Source organism: Myodes glareolus, chromosome 10 (assembly GCF_982192425.1).
Source record: "Myodes glareolus chromosome 10, mMyoGla1.1, whole genome shotgun sequence".
In the NCBI taxonomy this organism is placed as follows: domain Eukaryota; kingdom Metazoa; phylum Chordata; class Mammalia; order Rodentia; family Cricetidae; genus Myodes; species Myodes glareolus.
Window position 1 is genome coordinate 54,433,747 of NC_142035.1, and position 17,549 is coordinate 54,451,295.

At 41.1% G+C, this 17,549-nt stretch overlaps 1 protein-coding gene across 1 annotated transcript in view; it reads right to left on the bottom strand.

Annotated features, from left to right (window-relative positions):
- The window catches only part of Sema6d (semaphorin 6D), a 574,281-nt gene that overhangs the window by 353,849 nt on the left and 202,883 nt on the right, over window positions 1-17,549 (bottom strand). The window contains exon 3 of the mRNA XM_085696406.2: window positions 11,945-12,025. The gene's annotated coding sequence lies outside the window, so the exon portion shown is untranslated. The remainder of the gene's footprint in view (window positions 1-11,944; window positions 12,026-17,549) is intronic.

Consider the following 17,549-nt stretch of genomic DNA (forward strand, 5'->3'; position numbering starts at 1 on the left):
AGTCAACCCTAAACACTATATACACACTGCCCTTGACTCAGAGTTGGCCCTAAACACTATATGCACTCTGCCCTTGACTCAAGGTCAAGATCAGTTTCAAACACTGTACATATATTGTTCATGGCTCAGAGTTAACTCTAGACCCTGTGTGTACATTACCTATGACTCAGATCAACTCCAAAGTCTGCACACATACTACCTTTGACAAAGAAACAAGCCCAAATAGTGGACACACATTGACCATGGCTCAGAGTCAAATCCAGGTAATCCAAACTGTTCATCGTCCAAGAGTGAACCCCTAACACTACACATACATTGCCCATAACACAAGTCAAACTGAAGAAGTGCAAACACATTGACCATACTGTATATCAGCTCCAAGCAATACATCCACATTGGTTTTGACTCAGGTCAACCTTAAGCACAGTGTAAACATGACCATGATTGAAAGTCAACCCCAAGCACTGCATTCTCATTACCCATGACTTGTTATTAATTCTAATCACTGTACACACGTATATTACCTATGAGTCAGCATCCACTCATGCCTACACAGACATTACAGTGATTCAGAGTCAACAGACAGTACATGAACCGTGCTTGCAACTTTTATTTTTACAGAAGGCCCCTTCCTACCTTTTGCGTATAAAGCTCTTTGTAGCCCAGTGGTCTTTCCCTCTCTTTCCTAGCAATTCCCTTTGAGGATTGGCCTTCCGTCTCATTTGAGTTATTTTGATGATGATGTCTCCCTTAAGATGATTATTTGTTTAAAGTTCAAGCTAATAAAAATAACTTATCCCATTAAAAATATTCCAGCAAGAAGAACAGGATTTCAGGATGCTAATTGATCATGTTACCAGCCATCCATGAAACATATGTCAAAAATGCTCTGAAAGGTTCCAGAATGTCTCTTGCAGCTATAAATCTTTTACAGGTAGAATTATGTGAAAACAGAAATACAAAAAGTGCATCCAACAGCTGGAGTCAGATGGTTTACTCAAGTCAAAGTATGAAATTAGATTTAAATGAACTGAATTAAAAGGAGGAGGGGCACCCAATTTAATACGGGCATCCATCACATCCTCATTCACATTTCTTTTGGCTCCAGAAAAACAATACTGCCTGAGCACCAAAGCTGGATGAAGCCTCTAATGAAGTGTGAAAGGACGGCCACACAGACACAGCCAAGCAGTGTGTGTTCTCCTTTCTCTCTGCTTCTTTAATGACACAGAATCCAGAGTTGTTCTAAAAAGGCAGGGCCAGTTAGGAAACTGAGCTTGGAAACCTATCTGTTTCCATTGTCTCCACCACTTGGCATTTAATTGGACACATTTCATCACTTAAAGATGGAGCTTATCAAGTCGGATTGTTAATGTAATGATAGCCAGGACAAATAGCAATGGGAGGAGGGAGAGGGGGGAGGGCAGGAGAGAGGAAGAGTAGGGATGGGAGAGGGCGGGAGAAAGCAGGAAGGAGTTCATTTCAAATCACTTGTCTTTGGGTTTTTCAGCCTCAAGGGAAATAAGCAAAAAACAAACAAACGAACAAGGGTGCTTTTAGTCTCACTGTTCATCAGCCATGTTTTTTCTTTCCCATTCTTAATTTTCTTGAACTGTTTCTGCCTCCGTGCAGATTAATAAAATCACACAGCAAGAAAGGACATGCTGATAATTATATGAAAACAAAAGAAAGTCATTTTGTTAAATATTAGATGACTGACAGATTGTGGAATGCACACAAAGTTGGGTGCTGGCTTTGTCCCTTGACGGTCTTATTTACCTGGACATTGGTAAACATTTGACCTCTGGAAGCTTTATGCCGCCAGCTACACAGGATCCCACCATCCCATCATTCCCCTCGACTCCAGAAGTATTTGTTTGCATTTGTCACCCATGTCATTGTCACCTTTCTCTCAGATCCTCCACATCCAAGAAAAGCTCCTATCACCCCCTCATCCCACCCAGGAAGCTAACACAGTGCACACCGAATACTGAAGAAAATTAAGGCAGCAAATACTTAAATTAAAAAGTGGCACAGACAGCCAAGGTGGCCAGAAAGGAAGAAACAAAGGATCTGAAAAATCATGTAACTAACTTAAGCAAAACGTCAAGGAGTAGATGCTAAAAAAGAATAAATTGCATTTACTAAATGCTCACCAGTTACAAGGGCTTTGCATTCCCATTTTAGGGCAGTAAAATACAGAAACTATATAAGAAAGAGAGAGTCATACAACACTCTGTAGCTTGCACAGCACTGTGTAGACGACAGGCAATAAAGTCAGAATCAAAATATCAGTACTGAGGTGCCACATGCACACTCTTACCTCTATAGTGCACGTCTCTGACATAGCAGCGGTGGGGATCCATACTAAAGGGCATTCGTAATTATAAAAGATTGAATCCCGCCTTGCCATTGGGTCAGAAAATAAAGCAGGAGTGTAGGAGAGCACGAAGAGTGAGTAAACAAATTCAACTGTTAGTTCATTCATCTTGTTTAATCCCAAAATGACTCTGAAGTACTACGCTTCAAGATCCTTGTGGTGTCTCTGTATTGTTAGCGAAGGGGCAGACAGCTATTTTAGGATGCATGCCAGCCCCATTGGCCAGTGTCACTAATGGTGATAATGATTCTTTTGTTAGCTTCAGAGAACTCAATAACTGCCTTAAGGGCAAAAAAGAAAACAGCTTTGCTTTCCATATTCAGTGGACTTGAGACTATATACTAAATTAGAACTCATATTTCGGTCCCATAAACTGACGTAGTGTCCCCAACACCTATGCAGAATAACTATCTCTTCTAAAACAATGTTTTGTTTTTTCTTTGTTTGTTTGGTCTCAAGTGGAGTGCAGAATATGTAAGAATTATTTATAATGAGGCTGCAGTTCTCAGGTCAGGAACACAAGCTCCGTCAGTCAGAGAGAAGGGCCTTCACAGAAGCTACCGAGATTATCTCTCTATTTGTGTCGGAACCCACACCAAAGATGAGCAAAGGTTCAGAGCAGCTAGGACTAGGAGGTGCACAGAAGGAGCCAGAGCACGACATCAAGAGAGATGTGAAGTGGCAGTAGGTGCAGCTCTTTATTCTCTGTGGCAAGGGATGAAATGGGTAGCGGAGGAAAACAGGTAGAGGAATATGTTATTGAAAATGAGTTGGTGGGATGCAGTTGGAACACAGCTCAGGAAAGAATGCCATGAAGTGCAGGGATAAGTTCCACAGCTGAGTGTGCTTGTCATGGGCCAGATATGACCATCATGACAGTGTTTCTGCTGTTCCAGAAAGCTAAAGGGGCCTGTGATGAAGAAGGAATCTCTGACCTCTGTAATGATGCATGCCGCAGAAGGCAGTGTGAGACGACATAGCAGAAGGCCACTGTTGGCCTGAAGGCAGGAGCGCATCTGTGCATTCAGGACAAACCGCTCCTCAGAAGGACAAGTGTCTCCTCAACAAGCAAATGCTCAAAATTCCTCCCGTTCTTCAACACTTTGGTCTCACTGCTCCTGAGAGTAATACAGAGCCCCCTTGTTCTTCTCGGCACCTAGAGTCTCACCGTTACCATCTGCCTTGAGTTGGACATTATCTATCACTGGCTCCTGTGGGTAGGACATCTGTCAGCCATTGGCTCCTGTGGGTAGGACATCTGTCAATCATTGGCTTCTGTGGGTAGGACATCTATCGTTGGCTTCTGATGTAGGTCACCACACAAGCGTAGAGATTCTTTCTTCTCTAGTCCTCTCATCAGAACTTCATTCCCTCTTGGGTCTGATCTTGCCCTCTGATCTAAAAGCCTTTCATAGAACCTTCTGGGGTTCAGAGCAGCAGGCACCAAATCTGTTCACTCTCAGTCCCTCTGGAAACTTCCCTTTGACCTCTCTGGTCAAATCTAGCTGAAACCTGAGTTTTACATGTAGGACTGATTCTACTGAAGTCCTCACATGCGAAAGCATTAACTCCCCTGTACCTCTTATAACAAGGAGCCTAAAAGCATGTTCTATGTCTTCTTGGTCAGTTATTACTGGGCTCAGACATTTCCTCTTCTTCCACAATAAAACACCAGCAGTCACTCTGAGAAGTTTGGGCTATACTACCCCATAGGTTTCTTGGCATGCCTTCCAGGAGATGCCTCCTCACTCATTGAAAACTTTAGTTCAGGCTCTTGAATCTTCTCGGTGATGCCTTTTCTCTTTAAATCTTGACCATTTCCATATTTGATGTACATTCCTTATGATGTCCTGACCTCTCAGTTTCCAGACTTCTTTTTGTGTTTTGTTGTCTATTTTTCTTGGCCCACTCACTTTCCTGGTCACATTTGTGTTTCATCATTATGGACAACTGAAGTCAGGCAAAGTCTCAGCTTTAAAGACTCCATTCTACAATCAAGATTCTTTTTATTCTGATCACAAGTGCCTAAGCCCTTTAAATACAGAACTCATTAAGGACTGAGAATCCATCATTTCGGTGTTGCTACCATATAATCCTCCAGGACAGTCTTTCATACTCACTCTGGTGTCATCATAGTTCCTTTACCATTTAGCTGTACTTTCCAGATGACACTTTGATGCTCATTAAGTCTTACAGGTGGCCACTTGGTCCCTGGGCTGTAGAAGCCTAACGTGTGCGGTGCATGACAGCTCATCACAACAGAACTTATACTATCATGACCCCAAGTGCCCACCGACCCTCCCTGCCCTGTCTCTAAAGATAAGACCTTCTCTATCTTTTTCAAGGTCAGATTCTCCATATTGACACAGATTCCTACCCTCTGCTTCCTTACCAAAGCTACAAAAGCAGCCCTTGTGGTGATAAACCCAACTGCTGCCATCCCTGTGCAAACCATGCTTGTTCCACTAAGGTCTGAATCTTCCATGTCTGCTCCTCCAGTTTATGTGTTGACGCCCAATCCCTAAGGTGAGGGTCTTGGCAGGTGAGTCATTTGGGGTGACTACACAATTTCTGAAAATTTTTTCTTCTTGCATTGATCTAACCTGGATCATCTCATGCTCCTTCTTCTACTTCTTTTTATATATGCCCAGCTCTCTTTCTCATGGCCTTTGCACTCTCTGTTCTCTTTGCCTGCTACAGTCTTCGCTGAATAGCAGCCTCATCTGGGCTCTCATGACCTCCAAGTCTTTCCTTCTGGTTTTAGGCGATATCTATATAGACAGGCTTTATTAGGTCACTCTGTGGAAGAGACAAGTCCTGACTGTGACACCTCCACCTCCTTCTCCATCCTCTGTCCTTCTTACTTATTTATACACCTATATCTAATACAATGGTAAAGGACAAGGATATGTTTGCATATTTTAGACATGTTTGTCGTGTCCATCATTCACCCTCTACACTACAGGACAACCATCAGGGGGACAAAAACTTCTATCTGCATGATTAATTCCAGTATCTCCAGTATGTGAAACAATACTTTGCAAAGTCTAATTGGTGGCCAATAAACATTTGTTCAGTGGGGGAGACAATGAAAAATAGATCTATCAAATACTGTGGGAAGATAAAACAGATTTTTCAACATACCTTTCATCTGGAGTAACATCATCTTACTCTGGGATCATCTTTTGGTAAAATCGGGATGTGAGTGGACTCTAAAAATACGATGGTTTCCCTGGTAGCTTCTTGACAATGTGACAACATAGCTCTCTGAGCAATACAATAACACTAAAACTCAAAGTAAACCTGTGAACAACACTGAAATTCCTGCTTTGTCTTAGCAGAAATTGCACACTGGGTATATCGTATCCTTTTGGGATGCTCTCAAAGTTTCACTTTTAATATGTCTTTTTTTTTTTACTACTTTCTTAAACATATTCTCTTTTGTCCTCTCCCTCTTTCAAACACACACGCACACACACACACACACACACACACACACACACATACACACAGGTGGAGTCTAAAAATAAAGTCCATACTATCTAACAAGAGGTCCAAGCAAGTCTTTCTGACTGGCATTAAGGTATATCACAATATGCTTAAATACTGTCTTTTCCTCGGCTTCCCTTGCCTGTTCATTTCCAAACAAACAAATATTTATACCATAAAGCTCAGATAAAATGTTTTTCAATAATATTTCTTTATGAAGGAACTTTCAAGATTTAATTAGAATTTTTTTTGGATGGCTGATAATACGAGAGATATTATTAAAAAGACTTTTCTCCTCTTCCCCTTACTTCAGTAGCATCCTTGAGTCACATACAGATTGCTATTTACTGGAGGCTCTCAATCTGAAGAATTTCTCATCGGTCATCTTGCTTTTACATCATCTTTTCAGATGTAAAACTCGAGGGGAAAAATGACTTTAATACACCAGAAAATGATTCCTAGTGGTAGCGGGGGTCTTGGAAGACATGGCGGCTTCCTGGTTCTTCCTCAGCCATTTTGGTCGGCTGCAAAATAACTGTGGGTGACCGGAAAGGAAAACCTAATTGTGTTCTGGAGTTTCTTCGATACATCAGTGGAAATGGCTGAGGCTTTAGAGAACAGCTGTTGTTTCTACTAGCTTCTCTCCATTGAGGTTCCTGCTTTTAGGACCGGTTTCAGAGGGTTCCAGACAGCCTCCCACTCTTCCCCAGTTATCTCTCACCTCTACTTTGACTTTGTACAGAAGAAAAACCAATGTTGTGAAGGGGAAAAAAAGTGTCCGTTTAGTTGGAAACACTATAAATAAAAAGTATCAGATCAGGCAATTTCTAAGAAAACTGACTCACTGAGTTCTTAGTAGTGGGATTGACCATGATGATGACAGTCATGGCGTTGATTTTTCTGGCTAATTGGGTTAATTACAGTCACATTGAACTTTAAGTGCAGCACCTCAGGACATCATTTCCTCGCAGTTCATTCTTACAATTCTCTTTGGTTGTTCCTATAGATTAGTGTCAGAGCTGTGTGGCCCAAAGTAAGTTTAAAGTAGGTGCTATGCTGGGTTGAATGGGCTAGAGTCAGAATTTAAGAGACGATTAAGAATTTGTTTGGTTTTTGAGAAGAAGTTCATATAAATGCAGGTATGTTTGAATAGCTATGAAAGCAAAAGGGAGGCTTTCATGTGTTGTAGGGCTTGTGGTTCTATTCTGGAGGATGGGGAGTCACATAGACAAGCATATTTGCAATGGAGACCGCCCTCCCTCAAGAAAACGTACAAGTTTTATCCCTGCAAAGGGGAATGGATGACATTACTGGTTGGTATTTCCCATGTCAGCCAATTTCTCTGACCCCTATCCATTATGTTAACGTTCTTTTCTAGCATGCTGGATTAAAATCTGGATCACGTGCGCTTAACTTCATCCATTATTCATAAACCTTGATTGCTTCTGACATTAGTGTATGAACAAGGAGGTCTAGAAGATATTCCATGCCTTGTTTAATCATTGAAACTTCCTGTTTATCATTTAGGTACATTTTCCAACAATTGCAGCCTTATTGCTTAAGGATAGATATACGATCAACAATCCTTTGTAGAGACAAACAGTACAGTGTGTTCAGGCAAATTGTGTTTTTTGACCTGGCACCAGCCCCCCAATTCATATAGATTATCTTCAGCATCTGTAATGAAATGGAGTCCGAGGGTAAACTCCGGGCTTGGTGGGGGTGTTGTTTGTCTTACAGAGCAAACACTTGAAGCAGGATTTATGGAAGCAGAGGGCTGTGGGTCAATAGTTAAAAAAAAAAAACCTTCAAATGTAAACAGGCAGAGTACTTTCTGAGCTGTGAAGGAGACGAGAAAGGAGACTGATGGGGTGGGGGGGGGAGCAGGAAGACAATTGCAGACTGGTTTTGTAAAATCGTCCACATCTGAAAGGAATTAAGAGAGAAGTGAGTCCGAGAAAGGCCAATTCTCCTCCAACTCCAACCCTGGAGAGCCCTTCCTCCCCATCTCCTGACAGGGACTGCACAGTAAACATTTCTCTCAAAAGCCTCCCATGTTCTCTTCTTAGCTGGTGTTCTAGACCACTGACACTAGAATCAGTGTGTTAAACACCAGGACCAGTACACAAATAACTCAGGGATACGTACAGTGATTGGCTTTTGTTGCTATCATAATTCAATGAGGAAAGTTCAGGGCATCTGAATTCAGAGCAACTGCAAGTGTTTGCTCAGAGCAAAGCCATACTCCAGCCTGAAGAAGATGCAATTTTGCCACAGCCCAGTCTGACCAAGTGTCTTTAATAAGGATCAAAGGTTCTGTGTGGTAATTTTAATCTCCTCAACGTGTTCCTTGTTTATTTTTCTCCAGGTAAGTCTTCAAAAGAGTCAAATTAATATTACAAACAGTAGAGGGACTGGAATTATACGTGGCACCCCAAGACCAAGTTCTCAGCACCAAGGGATTTATTTGCCCCAGAGTGACAAAGGGCAGGGAATAAGAGACAAAGACAGGAGATAGAGGATGGGAGAGAAGGGGAAGGGAGCAAGGGAGAGGAGGAAGGAGTATTTGTTCCACAAAGACAAAGGACTGCCTCTGGATAGAGAGAAGACAGACATGGCCCAAAGACAAATGGCAGTTTATAAAGCTAAAAGGGGAAACCCCATGTTAGGATGAGTTGGTTTGTTTTGATTGGACATGTTAATTAGAGCAGTAAAAGGGGGGGCTTTGATGGCTGGACTTCAATACTTTAATAGCTGGACTTTGGTAGTCAACCTCAGGAGGAGGAAGTGGCCAAAGAAGGAAATAGACCTTGGTGGCTAGCTTTAGGAATGTAATTTAATGGTTTTTCCACAAGGCAGAGAGAATGCGGGAGAAAATCAAGGCCTGCCAGAGACATGTTTGCCATGCTTGGACTAGCTTGAGCCCCTTCGCATAGTTTCACAGACTAAAATCTAAATCTCAGTATTCAAGGAATATTTAAAACCCAGAAGCAAAGAAATAAAAATCTCTCCAGTTGAGGCAGGCAAGGTTTCAGGATTTGGGAAAATTCCACGGCCGGGTTCCTTCCCCCTGCCCTTAGTACATCAAGTCAGCCTTCTTCAAACAGGCGTGCCTTGTCAACTGTGACCTTACATCACGGATAGGGAACAGAAGGGTGTTGTCCTTGGTTCTCTAGCAAGACAGAAACTCTAGGCTACATTCAGGGAAATCTCCCCATATCTTTTGTTTGTTTGCTTGGTTTGGTTTGTTTTTTTGAGACAGGGTTTCTATGTGTAGTCCTGGCTCCCTGGAACTCACTTTGTAGACCAGGCTGGCCTCAAACTCATTGAGATCTGCCTGCCTCTACCCCCCAAGTGCTGGGATTAAAGGCGTGTACCACTGAGGATTTCATTAAGGACAGCGATATTCTCATTCTCGTTATTCTCACTCTTGCTGACTCCTGCCCTCCCTTCCTCATTCTACTGCCTGCCCTTTTTTGTCCTTTCAGATTCTAGGAGGTCTGATTAGTTTAATTTTTGGCTCTTCTGATATCTGAGATATTGTTTTTGTACATGTGCATTTTATTAAAACTTTATTATAAAGAAAATGTGAACAAAAGGCATCATGCACTAAAATCAACCAGACCAGAAGTCCATCTATCTCAAGTGAATGTCTATTCAGTTAGAACAGCTGTTCTGAAGCTGGGCAGCTTCTTGTTAGACTTCACCGCTGTAGGATAGTGCTCTTGTACACCGTAAACATTTGTCACTCATATGGTTTAATAAAATGCTAATTGACCAGTAGCCAGACAGGAGGTATAGGTGGGGAGACCAGACTAGGAGAGCCCAGCTAGCTCAGTAAGTAGATCATGATACTCTTAATCTCAAGGTCATGGGTTTGGGCCCCACATTGGGCATCATTTGTAGATGAACATTTCTATCCCATCTGGTCCCACAACCATTCAGTCACAAAAAAAACACACAGAAACTTATATTAATTATAAACTCAGGCTTATTATTAATTAGCTCTTACAACTTAAATTAACCCATAATTCGTTTCTATGTTTATCCATGTAGCTTCGTACCTTTTCTCAGTAAAGCATTCTTATCTTGCTTCCTCTGTGTCTGTGTAGTGACTGCATTTCTGCCTTTCCTCTTCCCAGAATTCTCCTCGTCTGGGCACCCTGCCTACACTTCCTGCCTGGCTACTGGCCAATCATCATTTTATTTAACCAATACAAGTGACAAATCTTTACAGTGTACAACACCATTATACCATTTTACTTCATGTTTACCATGGAGGTATTTTTGGTGGTACATGAATATGTTAAATAGTATCTGCAATTTAATGATACTCCAATTAAAATGTTTATTTAAATTCTATATCTAGATAAGGAAACCATGACTCACATTTGAAAAAATCAAGAGTTTGGTAGTACTTCCTAGGAAGTGTGGTTAAGTCATTAGATGAAATATAAAAAGCAATTATTTTTTAATTTTCAAGAGGACCATGACATTCAGGTATAAGACATTATAATAGAAGCAGGCAAAACAGCCCAGGGGGTACAGGCAGTTACTATCAAAGCTAATGCTCCTGAGTTCTACCACTGGAACCTAAAGAATGGAAGGAAAGAACTAACCCCAATAATTTGTTCATTATCCTGCCTCACACACACATATACACAGAGACAAGAATGAATAAATGAATAAATAAATAAATAAATGTAAACAATAGAAAATGTTTTTTGTGACATTGTATTGCCAGTTTTGGTATCAGTTTACACAATGCATCTCCTAGCTTCCGACACATTCACCATCATTCTCTCATTGTTCACAAGCAGTTTTTAAGAACATAAGCATTAAAATTGAAGTTCATGTAGTAATATAAGCGAATAAAGTTGCAGACAATTTGAGGGGAACAAGTTTAAAAGCTAACTATGAACACTGATGGCCAAGTTCATCATTTTCAGATTCATAGATACAGAGCTATCTGCTGTACAACAACGTCCAACGAGATGGCAGTCACTGTCTGGCAGCATACCATGGGTATGCTATGAATGTCTCATGAAGATAGACTCAGAAGAATACATGAACTATTTTAAGATGATATTCCTCAGAGAACCAGATGTGCTAAGGATGGTATCACACCATAGAGATCAGTCTCAGCTTGAAGTGGATAAGAAATGGGTATTATTTCTAAATTTGACCTATTAACTTCAACAACTCGAACTCCCATTAATTCCCTAACGCCTAGGATGATATGATGGAACTTGAAGAAGGTGGACCACTCTCTTTTTCCATGCCTACTTTATACTAGATGGCATACAGACACTGTGAGGCTGTCTATGAAAGATGCAAATATTTACTTGCTGATACTTCCAGCATTTATTCCTTGGCATCAGATCTAAGAGTAAATATGTGTATGTGTGTACACACACATGTAAACATACGCACATAGGGGTGAAAGGCTTCTATTTTTAAAACTATCTTTAAATAACACGATTTGAACTCATCTGCTGGTATCTTCAACATCATAACTTTGTTTTGAAGTCATGGCACACAGATGTGCCTCTATTGGCAGCAAGTGTCCAGTGTGGAAGCCACGCCACCAGCGCCAAACATTCTTCTTGTTATGTAATCACTTAATTAACTACAGATTTCTTTCCTTCACAAACCAATCTCAAGGTTTTTGTTAAGGCTGTGACTGCCCTCTACAGAACTTCAAACAACCACTTCCTCTTTCCTCCCACTGACATGGACTTTGTGTTCTGATAACTAATACCTCATCTCGGTAGAAACAGCACACTGTCATCAGATGGGAATACTGTGTCCCCTTCTTGGTCCAATTGTACAGCATAAGGAAATACAGGTATTCCACAGTTTCTCTAGTTTTATCCAATCCAACAGTGCTATGTTCAATGTTTAAGGATTCATTATGGATTTCTCTTATGTTTTCTTTGGTTTTGCTAAGATAATTAGCAGGAAAAAGGCACAGATAGAAACTTACTGACCTAAACAATTTCATTTTGCATCTATAGAAAGCGCCAGAACTCGGTAACATTTTCTGTCTTTTGTGGTTATGTCTTTAAATCTTACCACGGCAAGCAAATGTGAAAATCCTTAAATTGCTCTCTTCAGAGTTCCCATGTCAACTGGCATCTGCTCAGGTTGGAGATCCTGCCAAAAGTCAAAGGAAAACATTTATGAGACAGAGCCTGATGGCTGATTATTTAATCCTCTGTGTCCAGCACTGCCAGCAAGCAAGGGCTGTGAATGCCTGCTGCTGCTTTAATAATAAACCCTCTTACACACAACTGAACGCAGTGTACCAATGGATGCTTCCCCCTGCTCTAATAAGAGACCGATTATTGATCTTCACCTAGATGTTCCCATTGAGACCAGGCATTCATGAATACAAACAGCAAAGAAAAATGGCACAATGCATAATTAGCTTTAATAAATAGGGGCATAATTTCTATGGAGAAAATGGTGGTCAATCTAATTTTAATGAGGACAAACAGGCTTTTGCTTAATAGTGCATAAGAGGTATAAGGTCTCAGATACATTCAAGAGCCAAACTAAACAGCAGCCTGCAAGTTCTGTCTCTGCCCTTGGGATAAAACTTTAGAGGCTGGGGTGGACTACCCTTCTCTGACCACACTACTAGGAGAGAAAAATATGGACCCAGAAGTGGACCCAGAGAAACAAAATGAGATGAGTCTATAGGGAAACCTGAAAGTGCAAAGATGGTGAGGAGGAATTGAATTAATGCTCAATCAGCTCTTGGAAACTAATTAAAAGACTAGAGATGCCTTAGATTAACAAAAACAAACAAACAAACAAAAGGAAGACTCAAAGCTTGGAGACATAGCCCAGTGGGTAAGGTGCCTTTCACAGAGGCATGAGGACATGTGTTTGATCCCCAGTACCCACAGAATGGCTGGGCATGTTGCATGTCTATAACCGTGGTGCTGGAGGAAGGGACAGAGACCAACTTACTCAATATCCTAGCCAATCTATGAGGATTATGTCTAGCAAAGAAACCTTGTTTTATAAAAAATAAATGCAAAGAATAATAGAGAATGACAGCCCACACAGACCTCTGCCCTCCTCCACACACATTATAAGCACAGGCCTACAGCAAGAGCACACATAGACATGTCCCCACAGTATTCCACTACACAAAATCACATGCACATGCCTTCCCCATGAGCATATATGTGAACAAATCTCCATACACCACACACATGCACACACACATACACATATACCTCTTGAGCACGTACACATAAGCACGTCCCCATACACCACACACACACACACACACACACACACACACACACACACACACACACATACCACACACCATTCATCGAGAGTCTCTGGGATCAATCAGTTCCACTCTGAAGTTCCAAGTCATTGTCTTATGAGAAGGTACACAACAGGACAGGACTGAATTGCTCATGCATTTGAATTATGTAGTTGTTGTTCTGAGATGACAGAGAACCTATTGCCTTGTTTGAAAAGGATGAAATATGCACACATACACACACACACACATATATGTGTGTGTATATATACATACATAAACCATGCAAGATATTTTACAATTAGAACACATCACATGTAGCCCTTCTGATACAGACTGTGTTTTAGAATCGTATCTTCATGCTAATTTCCTGCTGGGAAGAGAAGACAAGCTTTATATCTGCTGGGTTTTTTGTGAACAATGTACTTGATATTTTAATTTTTAAGACAAAAAAATTGGGCCATTATTAAGGATGATAGTTTTCATTGGTGAGTTTGGCAGAGTTTGTAAAACTGTAGGTTCTTGAAGCTTTCCTTCCTAACGACTCTTCATCAGAAAACTGGGATGGTTTTGAGATCAGGCCATCCTGTCCCCCCTCACCCAGAGAGCCAGCTAAACGCTAAACAACAGAGGCCACATTGACATCCAGTTAGGAGGAAAACAGCTTTCGGTGTTAGCTGATTCCTTGTGTTCGCTGATTCTACCATCAAGCAGAAGTGTTTGTTAGAGGCAACAGCTGTGGCATTTAAAAGAAAACTCGCTGTTTTAAGACTCGGGAATGGCCATCAACAAACTAGATAGGGTTTGTGTATATAGTGAAGATTGCCTCACATTTGTTTCCATTGTGTTTTGAATAAATGGCATTATTAAATCCAGGAAGCCTGACACACACACTCTACAATGCTTTGCAAGAGGTGGTTGAATTGTCTACTGAGAGAGTTTGCAAAGGTCATTTGTTTGTTTGTATGGCACATTTGCCTCCCATCTTATTGGATACACCAGAAGACTCAACTTCACATCAGACTCATGAGTGGACTCTTCCCCACAAAGAACTAGCAGCCTTTGACTGTTGACCTCAGGGAACTGGCTGTAGTCTTGTTTCTGCTTCTAACGGACTTTTCAGTCTTAGACAAATGCTATCAGTGTCCATTGACCGCCCACTTTTTCCTTCTGTGAAATCAGAACACTAATCTAGGAATTGCTGAGTATTCTGTCAGCTCCAGCATCCTTGGAAATGCAGAGAAAAGGGGTGTGGACCTGGACAGTATCTCTAACTTGAAATGTGCTTTTGGCTAATGTTATGGGGAAGGAAATGAAGTCCATAAAGCCATGGCACTGAAGTTATTGTACGACCAAAGGTTGGACCCGGAATTTCAGCTAATATATCAATGCATGCTTCATTCTAACCCACAATAAGTTTGCACAGCTCTATTCCCAGCGCACACTTGCTCACTGACCAAGGAGAGTTCCTGGCAAGCTTTTCCTTCCTTGGCTGAGAGAGGGATTCAGTGCATCCTTTGGGGCTCTCTTTCAGATTTTCTCAGGGAGAGAACATATGCCCAGGTCCCAGGAGGATTCTTCTCCCACACTCACAGCTGCACAACATATGAGAAGAAGTTATATGCAAACTTAAAACATGCTCAGTGTTTATGAGAATGCACTGGGAAACATTCAGATGTGTTCCAGGCCATTTCTATTATCAAAATATTGCTAGGGTATCTTCTGGATCCTTCCCTGGACTCAGACATCAGTATTTTAAATTCACCACAGACCCTCCTTTAGTTGTCTAATGTTCATCAATTGGCTAGCACACCTTTCAAGAACAGTAGGCTCCCATTGCTTTCCTGTAGAGTACTGCCTTCTGGGGGTCTGGGGGTGTATACTGGAGTGAATGAAGGGTGTACACTCCTCACGGGACAGGCGCGTGCTCCCTAAGTTGTCCTCTTTGGAGTTTTCAAGCAGGTCAGGAGCGTATTTGTTGTCTTTGTGTAAATCAGTTTACTCAAATCACTTTGCTGTGCCTTTCTGAATTTTCTCGACACATCTCTGCTTATCAAGACATCACTTGCCCACTAACTTTCAAATCACACTCACCAATTTTACTCGCCAAGTACTGTTTTTATCCCGCTGACCCAACGGATACATAGAACACGCCTTTTATTTATCTCACAGTGTGGAAAAGAGACAAATTTTACATGACAACTGGTGCCCAATAGTACAAATCCATTAGCTTAGCTTTAGTTTATAGGTAGGGAAAGTTTTATCCAAAAAGAAGCTAGAGAGTGGTCAATGAAAAGAGTTTCAAATCAAAGGAAGCTAGAGTAGATAGAATCTTTAGATTTGTTGAGTTTTCCGTTTGCAAGACACTGATTTTAAAAATACATGTATACACACGTGTTCAGTACTATGCTATAATATTAAATTCAATTCTCAGAGAACCCTACTCAGAGGATAAATTATTGTTCCCAGTTTACATACACAATAAGTAATCCTCAGAGAGGGTAAGTAACTAATAAGGTCAAATAGCTTCCACTGGTAATTGGCAGAGGTCATACTCAGTCCACCCCAGAATTTCTGCACATCCCAGACTGCAGCAAAGGGTTTCTTAACCATTACCCCTTACCACTTTGTGTCTGGGTACCAGATACAGAAACAGAGTGGGTTGATCTATTGATAGACAGCAGGCCCATGACAGCTTGGTCACGATCTCATTCACAGCCCTACTTCCAGGACCTATCCTTCCTTCCATTTTTGTGGAATGAGAGCACCGATGATTGGATGAATCTTTCAGCATCCGAGCAGGGGAACCTGACAGGCAGACTTTGCTAACTATGTCATATCGCTTAGCTCCAGCAGTGATTATAACTCAGTGGTTGGAAAATGTGAAAGTCTAGTTTGCCACAGTAGACACCCACCTTCCCCCAACCTTATGCACCTCCCATGAGGTATGTGGCGTCTTCTCCCATTAAGAAAGTGGACAGGAATGGGGATGACGAATGAGCGAACCTGCCCTCTCTGGAATAGAAACAGTTCTGTCCCCATGAGTGAACATTTCCCAATACTCTCATGACAATGACAATCTAAGTCTATCTTAAATGACAATAATTCACCATACTCTATGCTTATTTGGTTAGTTCTTAACCTTTAAAAGTATCTTCACATGTACTTTTGCCAAGTACCATAACAACAACAAAACTAAGTAGTATGGCACAGCCTTCATTTTAAAATGGCAGTTACATTGAATTTTATTTTAATTTTGGTCATTTTTGTTTTGTTTTGTAATGACCAATGGAAATGAGCTCATATGCAAAGTGAACAGCATAACCTCCTGACACAGACAGGAAGTTGTTCCTCAGTGTTGACCATAGATGGGTTCCAACAGTGCCTACAGGTACCTAACTCTGGATGTCAGGTCCCTTAGATTTGAGCATAACCTGTATGTATATTGTAGATATATTTGAGCATTACCTGCTGCATATTGTAAACCATGTACAGGTTACTTATAATAATACATAAAACCATGCGAGTGCTGAGTAAGCATTCATTCAAATGTTGACATGTCCAGTAGAAAATCACTTTTTCATGTATTTTCAATTGGTTGCTTCAGCATAGAACTGTTGAAGAGAGGAGTGGGCCCTTTTGTTTCATCCTGCCTGGCAAACTTACACCAGAAATAACCACAAAGAAATTGTATTAATTAAATTACTGCTTGGCCTATTATATCTAGCCTCTTATTGGCTAACTCTCACATATTAGTTTAACCCATCTCCATTAATGTGTCTTGCCATTTGACTGTGGCTTACCTGCATGAGTCTAACTAGCATCCGTCTCAGGCAGGAGAACCATGGCGTTTGCCACACTGCCCTTCTTCCCAGCATCCTGTTCTTTTTTCCATCCCTATCTAAGTTCTGCCCTATCAAAAGGTCGAGGCAGTTTCTTTATTCAACCAATGAAAGCAACACAAATGCAGAAGGACCTCCTACACCATAGAACCCATGGATATGAAGAGCCAGCTGTACATAGTGAACAGTTAGCAGAGAGACGATAACCAATACACCCATCTTCTCACAGAGTGTTACCTTTTGTATGCATTTGCGAGTGAGAACATCTGAGATCTCTTCTCAGGCAAGCGTGTAATACAAGATTAAGTACTTTGCCTATGCTGGGTATAAGGGGTCCAGTTTTCCTTCCCACTGATTGACATTTTTCTCTCTCCCATCTTCCAGTTCCAATAATCACCATTCTGCTTTCTGTAGTTGTTTGAAGTATTTAGATTGCCCATAAGTGCGATCATACAGTATTTTATCATTTCTGATTCTTTTGACTTAACATATATCAAGGTTCATCCATGTGATTGCAAATAGCAAGACTTCCTTAGTTTTAGGTTTAAAT